Raw genomic sequence first — 19,139 nt, forward strand, 5'->3', positions numbered from 1 at the left:
GGGTGGACAGGGGGTGTTGGTGGATTTGGATTAGAGTCGCAGTGCTGGTGGTGGAATGTAGGAACATACAAAGCGGCCTTAGAAGGAATCAGAGCATTCGGTTCATCTAGTTCAGTATTTGTCTACAGTCGTGTACCTTGGGTTAAGAACTTAATTTGTTCTGGAGGTCCGTTCTTAACCTGAAACTGTTCTTAACCTGAGGTACCACTCTAGCTAATGGGGCCTTCTGCTGCCGCCACACTAATTCTGTTCTCATCCTGAAGCAAAGTTCTTAACCTGAGGTACTATTTCTGGGTTTGTGGAGTCTGTAACCTGAAGCGTCTGTAACCTGAGGTACCACTGTACCTTGGTCCTTGAACTTAATTTGTTCCGGGAGTCCATTTGACTCCCAAAACCATTTGGAAACCAAGACGCAACTTCTGATCGGCTGCAGGAGCTTCCTGCACTCAAACAGAAGCTGTGTCAGACGTTCTGCTTCCGAAAAACATTTGCAAACCGGAACACTTACTTCCGGGTTTGCGCCGTTCGGCAACTAAGCCATTTGGGAACCAAGGTTTGGCTGTGCACATATAGAGCACATGGCTTCCCCCAAAGGAGCATGGGAGCTGCAATTTGCCCCCACTCCCCAAAGCTGCAATTCCCAGCACCCGTAACGAACTACGGTGCACAGAATCCTGTGCTTTAAATGGGCTTTAATTGTATGGTGAGTAGGCAGCTTACACTGACTGGCAATGGCTTGCCAGAGTTTCAGGCAAGGATCTTTTCCAATCCCACCTGGAGTTGGCAGGATTTGAACCCAGGTCCTTCTGCATGCAGATCAGGTGCTTTGCCCCTGAATGCTTCTCTCCTTCCTGATCTCCTTCTCCTTGAACTGGCCAGATCCCGGATCCTCCCCAAATTTGCCCAATTCAATTTGGATCCAGGCTTTGGCCAGTTCAAGTACGTAACTTTCTCAAAACCAGAAGCTTTTCTTTTGGGAATTATAGGGAGAGAACTACCTAAACTGTATAGAAATTTATTTATGTATTTTATATAGCAGCAAGATTGTTACTTGTCCCAAAATGGAAAGAAGCAAAAGTCCCAGTAAAGGAAGAATGGATACAAAAACTTATGGAATATGCAGAAATGGCAAAACTTACCAGAATAATAAGAAATCAAGATAACAAACATTTTATAAAAGAATCGAAATGGGTTTTTTTTTGAATATTTACAGATAAATTGCAAACAGATAAAAACATCAGCAGGATTATTGTAACAACCTGCAGTTTTATAAGAGTATATATTTACAGTAGATAATTAAATGAGAAAGTTAAATGAATTTGGATATACAGAAGATATGAAAAAATAAATTTAAGGAACCGCAGAAAGAGGGGGAAGGAAGTCAAATTTTGAAATGTTAAATGGGTTGTAAAATTAATGAAATGTATAAATTTGAAAAGTATAAATAAAAAACTTTTTAAAAAGTTCGTAGCTTTCTTATCCCCATTTCTCAACTGGTGCCCAATGGGAATGTGGCTACATGATGTATGTAGTATTGTGTCCTCTTGCTTCTTGGTTAGAAGGGGGGAAATGTCAGCTGGCCAGTTTTAACACTCCTAGCATGGGTATTTGCCATTGGGAAATTTTCCCAAGAAGGAGAAGGGAGGGGGCGAGAGAAAATTAGCCACTAGAGATAGCAATAGAAGGAACAATAATCTAAACCAAGCAACACCTCCTGTCCTTAAGAAGAAACTTCTCTCCTGAAGGTGAGCCTGATACAGCTTCTTCCCAGGAGCAAAAGCATGCAGAAGAAAAAGTTTTGGTCAAAAGCTTAGGGTCTATCTCTGTTGATCAAAGGATCCCATCAATGTGCTCTAGAAGCCAACATCAGTAATGTTGTGAGTAATGTACCCTGGTGCTCAGTTAAGATTCCAACCCCTGCTTCAATGCAACAGCTGCAGATGTCAACAGAGGTACAGATACTCTGTTCCTAATTAGTTTCTGATGAAAGAGCCTGATGTGTTGTTATTTAGTTACTTATTCCTCTATCTGTTTGGTGGCCTCATTTGCATTAAAAATGTGCCAAGATGGGAATACTCACCACCACCCGAACCTGAGCTGCTTTGAAATGTTAGTTTTCTCCCCACACCCCTTGACATGATTACCAACAGGTTTAGGAAGGTGCCACACGTTGAGAGTTTGAAGCTTAAAACTGTGCAAAGCCTTTGTAAACACACACACACACACACAACCTGTGCAAAGCTAGGTGGTGTGCACTGAAAGCTTGCTGAAGTTCACTGACGCTGAGAGTAGTGTATTAGACAAATGCAAGAAACTCCTAACATTATGGCTTCAAGGAAACATCTTAATTTCCCTTCTTTGCTTATCAAGCAACAAGGCAGATAATCACTTTTAAGGCTGCTGGGCTGTTGTGGAATGACTCCTCCACTTTTATTTATTTTTTGCCATCCAATTCAAATATAACAGAAACTGTGGGGGTTAAGGATTGCTGAGGAAGCTATGAGCCTTCTTTACTGCATTCCCCGTTTTACATTAACTTTGCCAGCTCCTGCAGAGGCACAGGAGATGAGATTCACTCTTGGAAGCTGACAGCAACCATTTTAAAATTGTAAGAATTTTTAATCCATGGAAATTATTGATTTTACAGTCATACCTCGGGTTGAAGTAGCTTTGGGTTGAGCGTTTTCAGGTTACGCTCCGCGGAGACCCAGAAGTAACGGAACACGTTACTTACGGGTTTTGCTGCTCGCGCATGTTCAGATGCTCAAAATGACATCACGCGCATGTGCGGAAGTGGCGAATCACTACCCGTGCATGCGCAGACGTAGGTTGCGTTCGCTTCAGGATGTGAACGGGGCTCCAGAACGGATCCCGTTCACATCCAGAGGTACCACTGTCTTTAATAAATTTACATTCTGCCAGTTCCCAGATGGTTTGCAAGCTTTGTTTCAGAATGCAACAATAAAATGCTCCTCTTGAGCCAGGAGTATTTGATTGTTCGTTTAAGAGAAAAAAAGGTGGCAGAACAGCTTTTAAATGGATTGCAAGAGAAAAGCTGACAGGAGCTGGGGAGAGCCTGGTTTGGAATGAATCTTCCCCCAGGGATGAAGATGATGAAGATTCCAATGGAGGAGGCATTGAACAAGGCATTGTGGATGCAGAGGGGGAGGACAGCAATTCAGAGAAGCTGAATCATCACAGGTCAAAAGGCAAGTGTCAAAACCACCTGAAGACAGATAGACTGCATATAAGGGGATTTAATCTTGAGTGACATCCATGATCTGCTGCAAGATGTAAGTGTTGTTGTGTCAATTGAGAGCAGCAACAATAGCATTTTAAATTAAATATACATGTAAATGGCCAATTGCCTAGAAAATCCAACACAGTCACATTTGATTTCAAAAGAGGAAACTTCATCCAAACAAAGAGGTTTGTGAAACGGAAGTTGAAGGGCAAAGTCCAGAGCGTCAAAGCACTCCCAAATGCCCGGGAGTTATTTAAAAACACAGTACTGTGGAATCTTGGTTCTTGGACGGCTTAGTTGACGAACAAATTGGCTCCTGAATGCTGAAAACCCAGAAGTAAGTGTTCCAGTGTGGTGTAGTGGTTAAGAGCGGTGGACTTGTAATCTGGTGAACTGGGTTCGCTTCCCCGCTCCTCCACATGCAGCTGCTGGGTGACCTTGGGCTAGTCACACTTCTCTGAAGTCTCTTAGCCTCACTCACCTCAAAGTATTTGTTGTGGGGGAGGAAGGGAAAGGAGATTGTTAGCTGCTTTGAGACACCTTAGGGTAGTGATAAAGTTGGATATCAAATCCAAACTCTTCTCTCCTCCTCCTCCTCCTCCTCCTCCTCCTCCTCCTCCTCCTCCTCTTCCTCCTCCTCCTCTTCTTCTTCTTCTTCTTCTTCTTCTTCTTCTTCTTCTTCTTCTTCTTCTTCCAGTTTTCAAACATTTTTCGGAAGCTGAATATCCAACACTGCTTCTGCTTGAGTGCAGGAATCTCCTTCAGCCATTCAAAAGCCGTGACTTGGTTTTCGAATGGTTTCGGGAGTCGAACAGACTTACGGAACAGATTACGTTTGAGAACCAAGGTACCAGTGTATTAGAAGCTAAGCTGAAGTGTATACTGCAGATCAGGAAAGGTACTATGAGGATGAGTGTAGTTAACAATCAGAGTCAAAGAAGCTATTGGAAGCAAGGAGCCTTCCTTCCAAAAACAGAAGTCTTGCCCAAATGAAGAGAATAAAAAGGAACACAAACTTTGGCCAAAAAAAAGTATAAGTAGAGAGTAAGAGATGCTACAAAAAAGGATTTGAGGAGTACCGGTATATTGCTACAATAATTAAGACCAAGGATAAGAAGTTCTGGTGGAATGCTCTGTCCCATGAGACCTGGGCCCTGAAGGATTTAACTTCCTTCCGCAGGGCCTGTAAATCAGAGCTATTCCACCTGGCTTTCAGTTTGAACTTAGCCTGATCTTTTATTCCCCTTCCTTCATTCCCTCTCCCTCCCCTTTTTATGAAGATTACCTAATCTGGGATCCCACAGCTAATTCTCCCCTGGTCTTCTCGCTGGCCCAAATAGGACTAATTTAGCCACCTAGCCCTGGTGATCATCTAATGTTTATTGGATGGATTTCCCCCCTAAATTGACTTTTGAATTCTGAATTGATTATTCACGTTTTATACTGTATTTTATGCCATTTTTGTTGCTGCATCAATTAAGTGTTTTAAATTTGTTGTTAGCCGCTCTGAGCTAGGTTTTCTGAACCGGGAAGGGTGGGGTATAAATAAAAAAATATTTATTGTAATTATTAAATGTATTGGCAGCAGGAGACTGTCTAGGGAGGCTTTGAACCCTGGATGAGGCCAATAGCCCATCTAGTTCCGCATCCCCTCCTCACAGTCGCCAACCAGGTGTCTGTGGGAAACCCTCCAGCAGGAACTGAACGCAATAGCACTTGCCCCTCTTGTGTTTTTCGATGCATTGCTGCCTCCAACCATGAATGCAGAGCTAGTAGCTCTTGGCTAATAACCACGGATAGCCTGAGCAACCATGAATTTGCCCATTCTTCTTTTAAAGCCATCCAGGTCCATCCAAGGAGAAAGGCGATGGCAAACCTAGCCAGCATCTTAAAAAGCAGAGACATCACCTTGCCAACAAAGGTTTGTATAGTTAAAGCCATGGTTTTCCCAGAAGTGATGTATGGAAGTGAGAGCTGGACCATAAAGAAGGCTGATCGCTGAAGAATTTATGCTTTTGAATTATGGTGCTGGAGGAGACTTTTGAGAGTCCCATGGACTGCAAGAAGATCAAACCTTTCCATTCTTAAGGAAATCAGCCCTGAGTGCTCACTGGAAGGGCAGAGCCTGAAGCTGAGGCTCCAATACTTTGGCCACCTCAGGAAAAGAGAAGACTCCCTGGAAAAGACCCTGATGTTGGGAAAGATGGAGGGCACAAGGAGAAGGGGGCGACAGAGGACGAGATGGTTGGATAGTGTTATAGAAGCTACCAGCATGAGTTTGTCCAAACTGCAGAAGGCAGTGGAAGACAGAAGTGCCTGGCATGCTCTGTTCCAGGGGGTCACAAAGAATCAGACACAACTAAACAACTAAACAACAACAACAACAACAAAAGTTGGTAGCCTCCTGCAGGAATGAGTTCCACAGTTTAGCTATGTGCTGTGAGCAGCGGTCCTTCCTTTTACCTGTCCTGAGCATTCCAACCTTAGATATTATGAGAGGGAAAGGGAGCTTCTTAGCAGACTCCCTGTTCCATCCTTTTCTCCGCCATGTCTTCCCTCTGGCAAGGCCATTGTTCTGCTGTTCTACAATGCCACTTCAATTACTTATACAAAGGGTCACGTCATGCTTCAGCAGTGAAAAACGGGCTTTCAAAGATGTCGCTGAGAAACAGGATCTGTGTCTCATTGTATAAGGGAAGGGGGTTGAGAATCCTTGAATACTTGAAGAGCCATTGATGTGGCTGAGTTGTACATTTCAACCCATTTCTTCCTAAGCGATGACAGCCGATTTCCCCCCCTTCTATTTTGTTTTATGCCGTTTTGTTTTTTAAGTGTACCGCACGCTGGCAGGAACTGGGGTCATGAACGGCAAGAAGCACAAGGACTTTATTAGATTATAACATTTGTATCAAATTTAACTTGTGTGGTCCCAGCTTGATCAAACGTCTGAGGACTTGAGGAAAACGTCTCGCTCAAGGGAAACTAATAGCATATCTGGCCAGAAAAAGAATGCAACTTCTCGGGGGGGGGGGAGTTAAGTTGTTGTCAATGTGTTTTATTTTAGGAAGGCTAATTCCTTTCTGCCCATGCTGAAAACATCCGAATCTCAGAGAAAGCAATGGATTAATGGCTTGATGGGTGGCACAAAGCTTCCGCCTTGCATATGTTTGCTGTGATAGTTACCCTTCTTAAAGTGTGTAGGGGGGTGAGTTGTGATTAAGGGGGTTTTTTGGGTAGATATGAATGATATGTAGAGATTAGGCTGGGCTAGGAGAGAAATAGACAATGATTAAAAAAACCCCAACCCTCTTCATTATTGCCGTACCTCAGCAGGAAACCAAAATCTCTCCAAAATCTGTCTGCAGGAGAGAAGCATGGCTTGATAAAAGAACACACCGAGGAACCACATTCTTAGAATTAAGATTATAAATGAAATTCTCTCTTTCTTTTATAGCACTCAGCTGGGGTGATTGGTGTGAAGGGGGAAAATATTTCCATTTACTAAACACTTTGTAGTAATACACTTGCTTGTTCTGCATAGTTGTGAGTTACGTGACCTTTCTTGGTTGGTGCTGATGCAGCTTGGAAGTGAAAGGGATAGATGATGACGATGATTTAAAATGGACTTTTCCATCTATTTGTTTTGTTGGCTATTTCAATTTGTATGCTGCTTTCCTTTGTATACCAAGGAAGCTGTTAGGAGTCCAGGTTCCCAGGTTGATAACACAGTAAGTGTAGGTAATTAAAAAAGGAGGATTTATTGCAAAAACAGATAGCTCTGGATGGCTCTAACATAGCCTCCAGCCTTATCACTCAAGATGACCCTTCTGAAGACTCCTTCCGGTTTCTACAGAATATATTGAACCGGCGCCCCTTACAGCTTTTGTTTTGCTTCCTGTCCAGCAGCCCTCCCATTCACCGACTCTTCGGACTTATTGGATTAGCTCCAGCCTCTTCCTGTTCTGACCAACTATTTCTGTTCGCTCCTGTTTGTGCTTCCTGAGAGCTTTGACTGTGTCCCAGCCTGCTCTCAGCTACAGCCTTATCAGCCTGCCGTTCAAGGCCAGGAGGAGGCGAAGCCTGCAGCTGTCGGCTCTCCTCTGCCTGAGTGAAATCCCAGCCTCTCTGTTCTTGGCTGCTTTTTGCAGCAGGCTGTAAACCTTCGCTGGGAGCTGGCATACTCATGACAGAAGGTCACAGCACAATAGCAAAAATCCATAACCTCTTGCCATTGCAATGACAATTCAGCACCAATTCACAGGACTGTAGAATTGGAAGGGACTCCAGGGGTCATCTTGTCTAAACCCCTGCAATGCATGGGTGGTGCTCTTTTTGGTAGGGGCAGCTGGGGTGGGCTGTAGCCCAGTGGAACAGCATCTCCCTGCACAAAGAAGGTGCCAGGATTGATTCCTGGCATCTCCAGGTAGGGCTGGGATCTTCTGTATGCAAAGCAGACACTCTACGTCTGAGATATGGTCCATCCATGGCTGCTGACCAGGTATTCAGGATAAGCATACCAGAGAGCCATGCCTAGGACAGATAGCTCAAGAGAACTCCCTGTTTCTTTGTGTTTCCTTTTGGTTGGTGGTGGTGGGGAAGCAAGATTTGGCTTCTTCTATCTGATCCACAAAATGAGCAGCCATGCCAACTGAAGAAAGTATTAACACAGTGAAGCAGAGTCATTAATTGGACTGCCTGAAAGGGTCCAGATGTGCTGCTCTTCTTGTTGCTTCACTTAGGACAATTGGTGTTTGATGCATAACAAAATAAACTCTGCTTTGAGTCCATATGGAATTTGAGTACCTTCACTATCCATAACCAGCACTGGGTGTTTGGGGTGGGGTGAACTTAGTTTACCTTTAGACAAGGTGGCCAAGAAATAGGTGGGTTTTTTTAGCTCTGGCACAGCAGCTCTCTCCAACCTGCCACCAGGGAATTGATAGAAATTCAACTCGGTTCACAGTTCAAGGTGAACCTACCAAATCTGCACTTTCTGAAACAATAACAAGAACCAAAGCCCAGCCGTCTTCGCTATTTGCACCAGCTCTTGCAAAGCAGTTTTCCAGCCAACTAATTTGTAGAAAAATTCATCTGCTAGGGCAGTGTGAGCAGAAATGCATGCATTAGTGAAAACAACAGTTTTTCTTTTAAAAAGGCAGTTATATTGTGGGGGGAAAGCTTTGCAAAAATGTGTATATTAGGCAAAACTGCATGCAAGCCTCTGTATATTATGAGAAATTCTCTGATGACTTGTTACAATAAATAAATAAATCCCAAACTGATATGGGAATGCAGGGAATAGTATTTAATACCAAGAAAATGAGAACCCAAAATTGACAGATTTCCCCATCCTTATCTGCCACAATGGCCCCTGCTCTCTCCCTGCTGTTTCCAGATCCAGATCACCTGAGCCCGTAGGCAACGGGAGATGTGCGCTTACGTATTGTGTGACTGTATTTGTCTTTCCTTATATTCAAATTCCTGGAACCCTACGGAACGCTCTTTCTCTCTCTCCAATGGTTCTGTCAATCTTGCTTGCACCTGTTACCAAGCAGAGGAAATGGCTTCTTATAATTTACCCATCTTCTTGCCTGTCGGAGGTGGGGGGGAGTAAAAAAAAACCCCTCACAAAAGTAATTCTTAATTATTTAAATTGTTTTGTAAAACATAAAATTAAGATCACATCCTATAATAAGCATAATAAACTTAGCAGCGAAGCATAAATAAAATATAGGTTATTAAAGTACTGCAATGTGATGGTAAAGAGCTTATAGGTGCTTATAACTGAATAAGCTGCATGTAAATAATTCCAGCGCTTTTAACTATTTTCAGCCACTGGAAAGGGAATGGTTTGGGGACTGTGCACAGAAGAAAGGAGCCATTTTCCCCCTTATCATCTTCCCTCCTTTATAAACTCCCCAACAGATAATGAAGTTATGAAATACACAGGGATCCAATTGATGAACACGTGGCGGCATAAAGGTTGGTGATTTTCTTGTCCCTGTCATCTGAAATGGGAAGCCAAACTCAAGATGACACCAAGTTCAGCGCCTTGGCTGAAAGGATGTCATTATTCATTTTAGGAGAAGTCCTAAGCTGTAATGAAGAGGCTGAAGGTTATTGCAGTAAGGAATGAGCTGGCGTCCTGATTTATGTAAGAAGCCAATGTACTGTCTTGCAGAACTCTCTTTTAATTTCTTATAGATCTTGGATTTAGTGGGCAGAATGTAACTCTTCCCCCCTGCTCCCCAGCCCTCAGCCATGCCGCCAAACGCCAGCAGAACTCTGAGTTCATGTGGTTCATTTCTTGTTGTCCTAACAGCTGTTCTTGATAGTCCTCCCTGCAGGTATCTGTTTGGGGATTAGTAATGCTTCACAGGGTCATACATCACAAGAAGTGGATGTGTAATTACATTAAACATGCTTCATCTCCTTAGATTCACTTATCCTGAATCATTGATATTGGGTAGACTCAATGCCATTTCTCTGTAGACTGTTTTATTTTATGGCATCACAGATTATCCTTGCAATGCGGCGAGTGGGGTGTGTGTGTTGCAGACTTTCAGGAGACAGTGTTCAAGGTGAGCTTTGCACGGACAAAGTTAGAAGCGAAGGGAATTGGAGAGAGGTCTTGGGGACCCTTGGATCCCTAGTGGAGGGTCCACCAGTCCTTCCAACCTCAGGTTAGGTCACCAAGTATTTGAAATTTCTGCTGCCATCTCATAACTTATCATGTCCCTTTTATAGATTGTACTGCTTTGACAGAACCTCAGCATACCTCAGAGCACTCCCATAAGAATGTAAGAATAGCCACTGGCCCATTAACTCCAGCATCCTGTTCTCAAAGTTGTCAGGAATGAGCCAGCTCCAAGCAAAGGTTTGCAGCCAACTGCAGAAAGCAGCCAGGAACAGAGAGGCTTAGATGTTAGCCAGGCAGGGGAGAGTCGGCTGCTGCAGACTTCAGCTCTTCCTGACCTTGATGGGCAGGCTGATAAGGCAGTAGCTGAGAGAAGGCTGGAACACAGCCAAAGCTCTCCAGAAGCACAAACACATGCGAACAGACTCAGAGACAGCCTCTCAGAGCAGGAAGAGGTTGGAGCTGATCCACTAAGTCCAAAGAGTCGGTGAATGGGAGGGCTGCTAGATAGGAAGCAAAACAAGAGACGTAAGGGTTGTAAGTTCAGTTTATTCTGTTGACACTGGAAGGAGTCTTCAGAAGGGTCATCTTGAGTAATGATGCTGGAGGTTTTGTTAGAGACGTCTGGAGTTATCTGTTTGTTTTTGCAATAAATCCTCCTTTTTAATTACCTATGCTTACTGTGTTATCAAGCTGGGAACCTGGACTCCTGATAAAAGTGGTCAAACAGATGCGTGTGAGAAACCAGGGAGCAGAACATCAGCACAAGAGTACCCTCCCTCCTGTGGTTTCCAGCAACTGGTATTCAGAAGCATTACTGCCTCCACTGTGGAGGTAGAAGATCTCCATCACGACTAGTAGCCATTGATAAACCTCTCCTCCATGGATTTGTATAATCTTCCTTGAAGGCCATCCAAGTTGGTGGTGATCACTCCCTGAAAAAAGAACCGTCACAGCCAGGGGAGCTCCCAAACTCTTAGGTAGTACAGGCTCTGAAGGGAGAAGCAGGTCACAATGAAATGAACTCTTAGACATAGGACTTATCTACACTTGCTCTTCGTCATTGCTGTAACTGCCCTTCCAATGCACTTGTCCAGCTAAGCATCGATGGAGAGATGGCTGGTTATGGTCGAACCCAGACAGACTAAATTGTCTACCACCTCAAGTGTGTACTGTACAAATGAAATTTAAATGTGCAGTAAGATTCATGTTTGGTGGGAATGAATGCCCCCATGTTAAAAACTTTTGGAATAGAGTATTCTCCATTATATGTGCAATCACAGGCCAACTCCTTTCTCCAAATCCTGCCTTAGCCTTACTATCTTTGGACATAGACTTGGGATCCACCATGTGCCACAGCGAACTAGGAGGTTTTTTTTACTGACCACAGCACAATTAGTGATAGCTGAGCAATGGAAGAACCAGACTGAAATACCCCCGAACATATGTGAAAATAATATTTGGGATATAGAAATGTCTGAGCATCTTACCAGACACAGGAGGGCAATTAAAGGCATAACAAATAAAGACACCTTCCAAGAAAAATGGACCCCTTTTAAAACTATGTTAATGACCAAAATCAATACCTTCTTATACCAACCACTCAATATTCTCAGTGGAGGGGTTACATTAAGTAATATGTTTGAATGTTGAATGTGCAAGTGTATATCTAGAGACAATGGATAAAACAAACACCATTATGTTGTACTGCTGGATATGTGTTTAACGGTTATTGTATTTGTTTAAAAACCAATATAAAAATGTTTAAGAGAATAAAATTTAACTAGTTTGAAAGAGCTTCTCCCTAGAAGAGGAACTACATGGAAGTCACAATGTGTGCTGTACTTTGTAGCCGTTAATCTCATGAACAATGGTTGACGACAGTACCAGCTTGCATGCTTTCTTTGCCCTGCAAAAAATGATCCCCTGCAAGCTCTGCGTACCAAGTAAAACATTGTTCTGTATGTTTATTAACAGTGCAATCTGATACATGTTTACTCAGAAGTATGCCCTACTGTGTTCAGTAAGGTTGACTCCCAGTTAAGCGTGCAGAACAGTGAGAAATCTAAGGAGAGAACAGCACAAGATTAAACGGGCAGGTGTAAAGCCAATTGACCAAAAAGGCCACCTTTGATAAAGTCGGGCAGAAAGTCACTCCTTCGTTTCCTGCATAACGACCCATGAAAACACTCAGACTGGGAAGCCACTGATTTAAAAGAGCAAAAGTCACATTTAGATAACACAACACGTTTTTCATATTCCTAGGGGGGTGGGAGGAAGGTTCTACCCAGATCATTCACACTTTAGAGAGGGAGACAATCATTCAAGTCTTTGCAGCATTCAAATAAATAAAACAAAAGAGGAAAAGAGATGAGCATGAAAAGTTTTAATGAGAAACTTGTGTCTAGCCTGGAGTAATTCATATTTTTTTAAATCCCTGTAGCACCACAGAGAACTCTGTAATTTGCTGTAATTCCATAACATAACACAAACATCCCATGCACTCGTTTTTGTGACAAAATCCCCTTGATTAAATTGTGTTTTGGTTTATTGAAAGTCCTAGGACAGGGCTAACCAATGTGGCATCTCCCAGATGTCATTGGACTACAACTCCCATCATCCCTGCCCATTAGCCATCCAACCTAGGAGTGATGGGGGTTGTAGTCCCACAGCTTCTGGAGGTCACCATATTGGCGGTGGCTGGCCTAGAGGATCACAGCTCTCCCTGTATGGTTTACTTTGACACAAGAACTTGTTTTTAATTCAAGAACTTCACTCTGGATGTGAGAAGCAACATGAATACAGAACAGGGTATGTCTGAGCATGTGCTGAGTGCTAGCCAAAAGTTAGTCACCACTTTCACCGCCCTTGTCGTTCTGCCAGTTAGCTGACAAAGCCACTTCTGCTTTAAGGAGGAGGTGGGGTTGTGGGTACTTAACAGTGTTAAGTTGTGGGTGAACATAGCAGACGACACAGTGATTTCTCCAGAGCAGCTCTTTACTTGTAAGCTGGACAGAACTGAACAGCAACAGCTCAGCCGGCCTGCTTTTATAGGTAGCCGGCTGTCAACATTGTAGCAACAACAACCCAGAGTTTCCCGCCTAAAATAACTGACGTGGACCTGAGTGAAAACTATCTACAGTATCCCCCTGCTGGCCCAGGGTGAAACTTCACTACATAACACCCCTCCCCACAGAGATAAGGCGTTTTTTACAATCGTAATGGTTTCCTTACATACAGCACTACACGTAATGGTTCAATTAGGCACAAAAGCATATCGGTTACATTTCCCATACTTAGATCAAGTATGTGTGTGGACAGTCCAGCGCAATTGGGGGGTTCCTGGCTGCGTCACTGCCCAGGTGATCAATATGGTCACTCGGGAGGTGTGGCCTGCTCAGTTTAAGCAGAACGCAGGCGGGAGCTCTCTCCTTTTCGTGCTTCCAGCTGCTCCGGTTTTCCCACTCTCCCGCCCTTTAGGTTCTCATCTCTCTTGACCTTGCTACGGACTTCAGTTGGTCGCCATCGAGGGGCCTGGTAGGACTTTTTCCCCTTGGCAAATTAGCACCAGCCATTGGGTTTTCGCCTACCTCGTAGCAAATCCTCACAACTTTGTAAGGTTTGGCAGTTATGCACTGGAAAATCGCTGGAAAAGAGAGGAGGGGAGGTGTGCCATTGCTTGCCCCACACATTGAAGGGTATTCCGGGGCATCATCCTGTCTGGAGCCTAGGGAGTCTAGGGCTTAAGGCACGACACCTATCCGTGGCCCCGGGGGAGCTCCTAGTTGATGTGCATCAGTAGGACTCCCCCTACTGGTGGTTAGCCCTTCCCGGACTCCCTGCAGACGGGCAGGAGTCAGATATAGCTGGTTAGGTCCAATGTCTAAGCCAATATTTCTCACAATCTGTAACCAATAAAGTTGTGGCCTTTTTTAGTCCATTAACCTAAAATGCTGGTGTCTTTATTCAGCTTCGAGGGCAGGGCGGGACCTTGCCACGCAACTAAGCCTTACAAGCTTGTCCTTTGGGGCTGGGCAAGCATCCTTTGTAAGTTTGGGAGGGTAAGAACTGCTTGACATCAAACAGGCACCTTCAGTGTATTCTCCATGATGCCTGCTAGAGACATTTTTGCTTAGACAAGCCTGTCCAGATATGCGGAATGTTGATATGTGTTTTTAGCTTTTCGTTGATCTTAATTTTTATTTTTGAATGTTTAAACACTGGGTTTTAACTGCTTTTACTGATAATGTCATTGTTTTATTCACTGTAAACTACTTTGGGGGGCTTTTTTAAAAAACCCACACACAATCAAGTGGCATATAATTTTGATAAGCATATAAATAATCCCTGCATTGCAGAGGAATGACCTTCAGAGTCTCTTCCAACTCTGTAATTCTATGATTCTATGGAATGAAACTAAAAAATACATCAATGGATCACATGGATTCATATGTGTGTGTATGTATGTTTCAAGTGGTAGTCTTTGTAACACAAAAGTCAGCCTACACCTGCTGTGATTTCTAATGCATTCACGACATTCTAATGGATTCAAGAAGGCTACCAATGGCTGTTAGTTGCATACCCTCCAACATTTATCCAATGAAAATAGGGACGTCCCATTCCATAATGATAATTTTACTATTTACACCCCACACACATCTTACTGGGTTGCCCCAGCTACTCTGGGCAGCTTCCAACATATTAAAAAACATAACAAAACATTAAACATTAAAATAACCTTTTCTACGCAAGATTGATTTCAGATGGTTTGGGGGCCGGGTAACTCCATACCTTCCAACATTTATCCAGTGAAAATAGGGACATCCTAAGGAAAAGTGGGACATTCTGGGATCAAATCAGAAACTGGGTCTGTAGTGGTGAAAGCAATATGCTACCACCAGGATCAGTGTCACGATGACTCTGAATACCAGTCACTGAGCTGTTGCTCTCATGTCCCGTTTTTGGCTTCCCAACCCAATCTGGTTGGCCACATTGAGAAACAGGATGCTTCAATAGATAAGCTCTGGGCTTGATCCAGCAAGGCTCTTCTTCTGATCTCAGCTTCAGGATCTTCCAGCTTTCAGTGGTTGCCCGATTCATTTCATCCCAGCACTCACGTTGTGCATTGAATTTTGGATTGAGAAGACCAGGCACATAACCCAGAGATGGTGAACGCAGCCCTGAATTGCAGGTTGGAAAGTTCAGCCATCCTTCCCCCCTCACACACCATGACTTCACCTTCAGGAGGAGGCAGACATCATATTTCATCTGGTGAACCCGTCTTCCTCAGAAGAACAAAGGACAAGATGTGCTACGGCTGGCCATGGAATGGATGGCTTGGCTCCTGAGAGGAGGAAATGAAGAGCTAAAACCTCTGATCGGATGCTCCAAAAAATTATTTCAGCGGCTAGGAAAGCCAAACAATGTTTTGGTTTTTTTAAAATTTTGAAGAAGATGTTCCAAAAATAAATCCCTCTTGATAATTGCTTTTAAAAAAACCATCTGTCATATGTATTATTCTCTTATCCAAGGGCCAATTTCTGTATTTGTATTAAATGTACAGAAGAGAGCACAACTTTATAGATGCCAGCTCAGGGGGCAGCCGACATAGGGGTCTCCAGATGATGCTCAGACTACAACTCCCATAATCCCTGAGCATTGGCCATGCTTGCTGGGACTGATGGGTGTTGTAGTCCACTGCATTTGGAAGGCACCATGTTTGCTTCCTTCCTACTAAGCAGTGTTTCTCAAAGTTGGGCCTTCTGCTGTTGTTGGACTACATTGCCCCTATCACTAGTCCTGCTAGCCAGGGATGATGGGAGTTGTAGTCCAACAAAAGCAGGAGACCCAGCTTTGAGAAACACTGTACTAAGGTAAGGATTCTTTAACATAAATGCTCTCCTCCTACTCTTTTAAAAGAAACATATATATTTTATATCCTGCTGTATGATATTGTTATGTACTAAGCTTGGATCCTAGAACAATAGGCAAGTAGGATCCTAGAATGCAACAACTGATTGGCTTGCAGGAAAAGACCAATCAGGCTCCAGGAGGAAGTTAATCAGCCTATTAGGCTAGTAGGGTCGTAGAATGGAACAACTGATTGGCCTGCAGGAGAAGACCAATTAGGCTCCAGGAGGGAAGCATAATCAGCCGGTCAGATGGGACTCATTGTGGGTGAACATATCAGACACAGTGATTCTTCAAACAGCTTTTGTTTATTCACAGGCCAGAACAGAACTGAAGGGTTCAGCCAGCCTGCTTATATAGAGCTCCACTACAACGCAACTGTAACAACTTCCTGTAACTATCCAATCACTGAACGTCACTTTCAATCCCTTATTTGCATATGTGGACCTGAGTGAAAGCTATCTACAGTATGCCCCTGCTGGCCCAGGGTGAGAACTTCAGTACATAACACCTGAGGTTTGGGGGACAATTCAATCACTGTTTTACAAGCTGCAATAAAGAGCGGGAAATCACTACAGGACTCAGAGTATATTTCAGATATGTTAGTTGGCATCCGTTTGTATTGCGAGACAATGGTATTCCATTGTCTGCAGGGGTGAAGTCAAATAGCTGTGTTAGCAGCAGCAAAGTGACCTGCTCAGGGTGCAAGTTTGGGTAGTGTTTATGGGCTGCCCAGATGACAGGACCACTGCCAGCCTCGCTGACCTGGTCCAAAGGAAAGGAGAGGCATTTGGCACCAACTTGGCTGCAGGAGTTGCCGGAAGGAAGTATACAAGGCGCCATCCAAATGTCTTAGGGACTCTACTCTGGATTTGTGTAGGGTTTACTCCTTAGCCTTTTCTTCTCCTGAAGATATCCTGCAAGGCAATGGTTTAGGATGAGAGTTTTCCTGCTCTTAGGTGGGCTGCATTCCCAGGTGGACAAGCCCCATCTGCCCCTCACTTCCCTCTGCAGCACACACAGAAACTAACTTCTTGGCCGGGGAAATTGCTTTGTCCAAAAATGTGTATATTAGGCAAAATTGCTAATAATAATAATAATAATAATAATAATAATAATAATAATAATACAGTGGTACCTCTGGTTACAAACGCTTCGGGTTACTAACGCTTCAGGTTACAGACTCCGCTAACCTGGAAGTAGTACCTCGGGTTAAGAACTTTATCTCAGGATGAGAACAGAAATCGCTTGCTGGCGGTGTGACGGCAGCGGGAGACCCCATTAGCTAAAGTGGTACCTCAGGTTAAGAACAGTTTCGGGTGAAGAATGGGCCTCCGGAACGAATTAAGTTCATAACCAGAGGTACCATTGTAATAATAATAATTTATTTATACCCCACCCATCTGGCTGGGTTTCTCCAGCAACTCTGGGCAGCTCCCAACCAAATATTAAAAACACAATACGGCATTAAACATTAAAAACTTCCCTAAACAGTGCTGCCTTCAGATGTCTTTCCACCCAAAACCCCTGATGATCTCTCCCAGCGGCTTCATGTAGATGTTAAAAAGCATGGGGGAGAGGGTGGAACCCTGAGGCACCCCACAAGTGAGGGCCCAGGGCAGTGGCGTAGCGTGGGTTGTCAGCACCCGGGGCAAGGCAAGTAATTTGCACCCCCTAACCTGTGGATTTGCGCTCCCAACCCGTGGATTTGCGCCCCCTAATCCTAACCCCCAGATGTTGCGCCCGGTGCGGCCGGCCCCCCCTGCACCCCCCACACTATGCCACTGGCCCGGGGGTATGAACACTCACCCCCCCCCACTTTCTGGACACGGCCCAGGAGAAAGGAGTGGGACCACTGTATAACAGTGCCCCCAGCTCCCTCAAGACGGTCCAGAAGGATGTTATGGCCCTTATATAAAGATGCGCACACCAATTTGCACTGAAATGTTGGTGGGTTTTCAGGAGTAGCTGCAAAGCAAACACACTCAGACACTTTTAAAAAGAAACTTTCCTGTAAGGCAAGATTGGGATGATGATTCAGCAGAGTAAAGGAACTGTCTCCGGTAAATGGGGACATTTGGAGCCCACATACCTTTTAATCTACAGCATAAAGACAACTTAAATGTAGGAACACTGTATTTTTAATTTCCACGCATTGCAAGCCTTTTGTATTTGGTTTCCTGTGTTTAAACCATATGCACTTAATTTCACTTAACAGCACAGGCTATAGCTGGGTTTGGTCTGAATGTTATATGTTATACTGTGGGGTTGCGGGGAGAGGTTTTAAGCAGAGGGCAGAAACATCACCCCAGCCCTTTTTATTCTTAGCTGGCTGTGCCCTGGGAATGAAGATAACTACTTTTTTGCGCTGTGTTTTCACCTGGCAAGTTTGTATGAAAGTGGGGGAAAAGCCCTAGAACACTGCCATCTCGTGGCCGATGTGCTGCTCCTACCAAACACTTTCACACATCGTTCAAGGATTTCTGCATATAGCAGGTGAAGCGTGCCTAGTTCAGCGCTAAATGGGGGGGGGAGGCAACCTAATTATGAATTGAAATCTCTTGGTGTACAAGGGTTAGAACAAAATGGGGCTACAACTGTAGGCTACAAAAACCAAGTAGGTCAAGCCTAAATTCCATCCCATTTTCTGGGAATAACTACAGTGGTACCTCGGGTTACAGACACTTCAGGTTACAGACTTTGCTAACCCAGAAATAGTGCCTCGGGTTAAGAACTTTGCTTCAGGATGAGAACAGAAATCGTGCTCCGGTGGCACAGCAGCAGCGGGAGGCCCCATTAACTAAAGTGGTGCTTCAGGTTAAGAACAGTTTCAGGTTAAGAATGGACCTCTAGAACGAATTAAGTTCTTAACCAGAGGTACCACTGTACTGTACTGTTGCTTTATGGAATGACAAGAGTTAGCGTCACAGCAAAATCTGATGGGCAATATGTTGGGATGATACCATCCCAGTCAGTGCATGATCCCGGGCAGTGCAAAATCAGTGCTGAGTAGCACTGGAAAAATAGGTTTTCAGAAAACGATTCTACTGCATCAACATCACTACTTTCAACTTGAATGCTGTAATGGGATAATCTTGAGAGATTTATTTATTTATTTATTTAAGAAGCATTGCTTCCTACAAGTTCATCATCCTTATCATCAACTGTTATGAAAATCTAAGAACATTTCATAGATATAATAGAATTGGAAGGGACCCTGAGGATCATCTAGTCCAACCCCCTGCAATACAGGAATATGCAGCTCCCCCACACGAGGATCGAACCTGCAACCTTGGCGTTATCAGCACCACGCTCTAACCAACTGAGCTATCCAGATACAGAAGCACT

Source organism: Podarcis melisellensis (genome assembly GCF_964234715.1).
Source record: "Podarcis melisellensis genome assembly, chromosome: 11".
Classification (NCBI taxonomy): Eukaryota; Metazoa; Chordata; class Lepidosauria; order Squamata; family Lacertidae; genus Podarcis; species Podarcis melisellensis.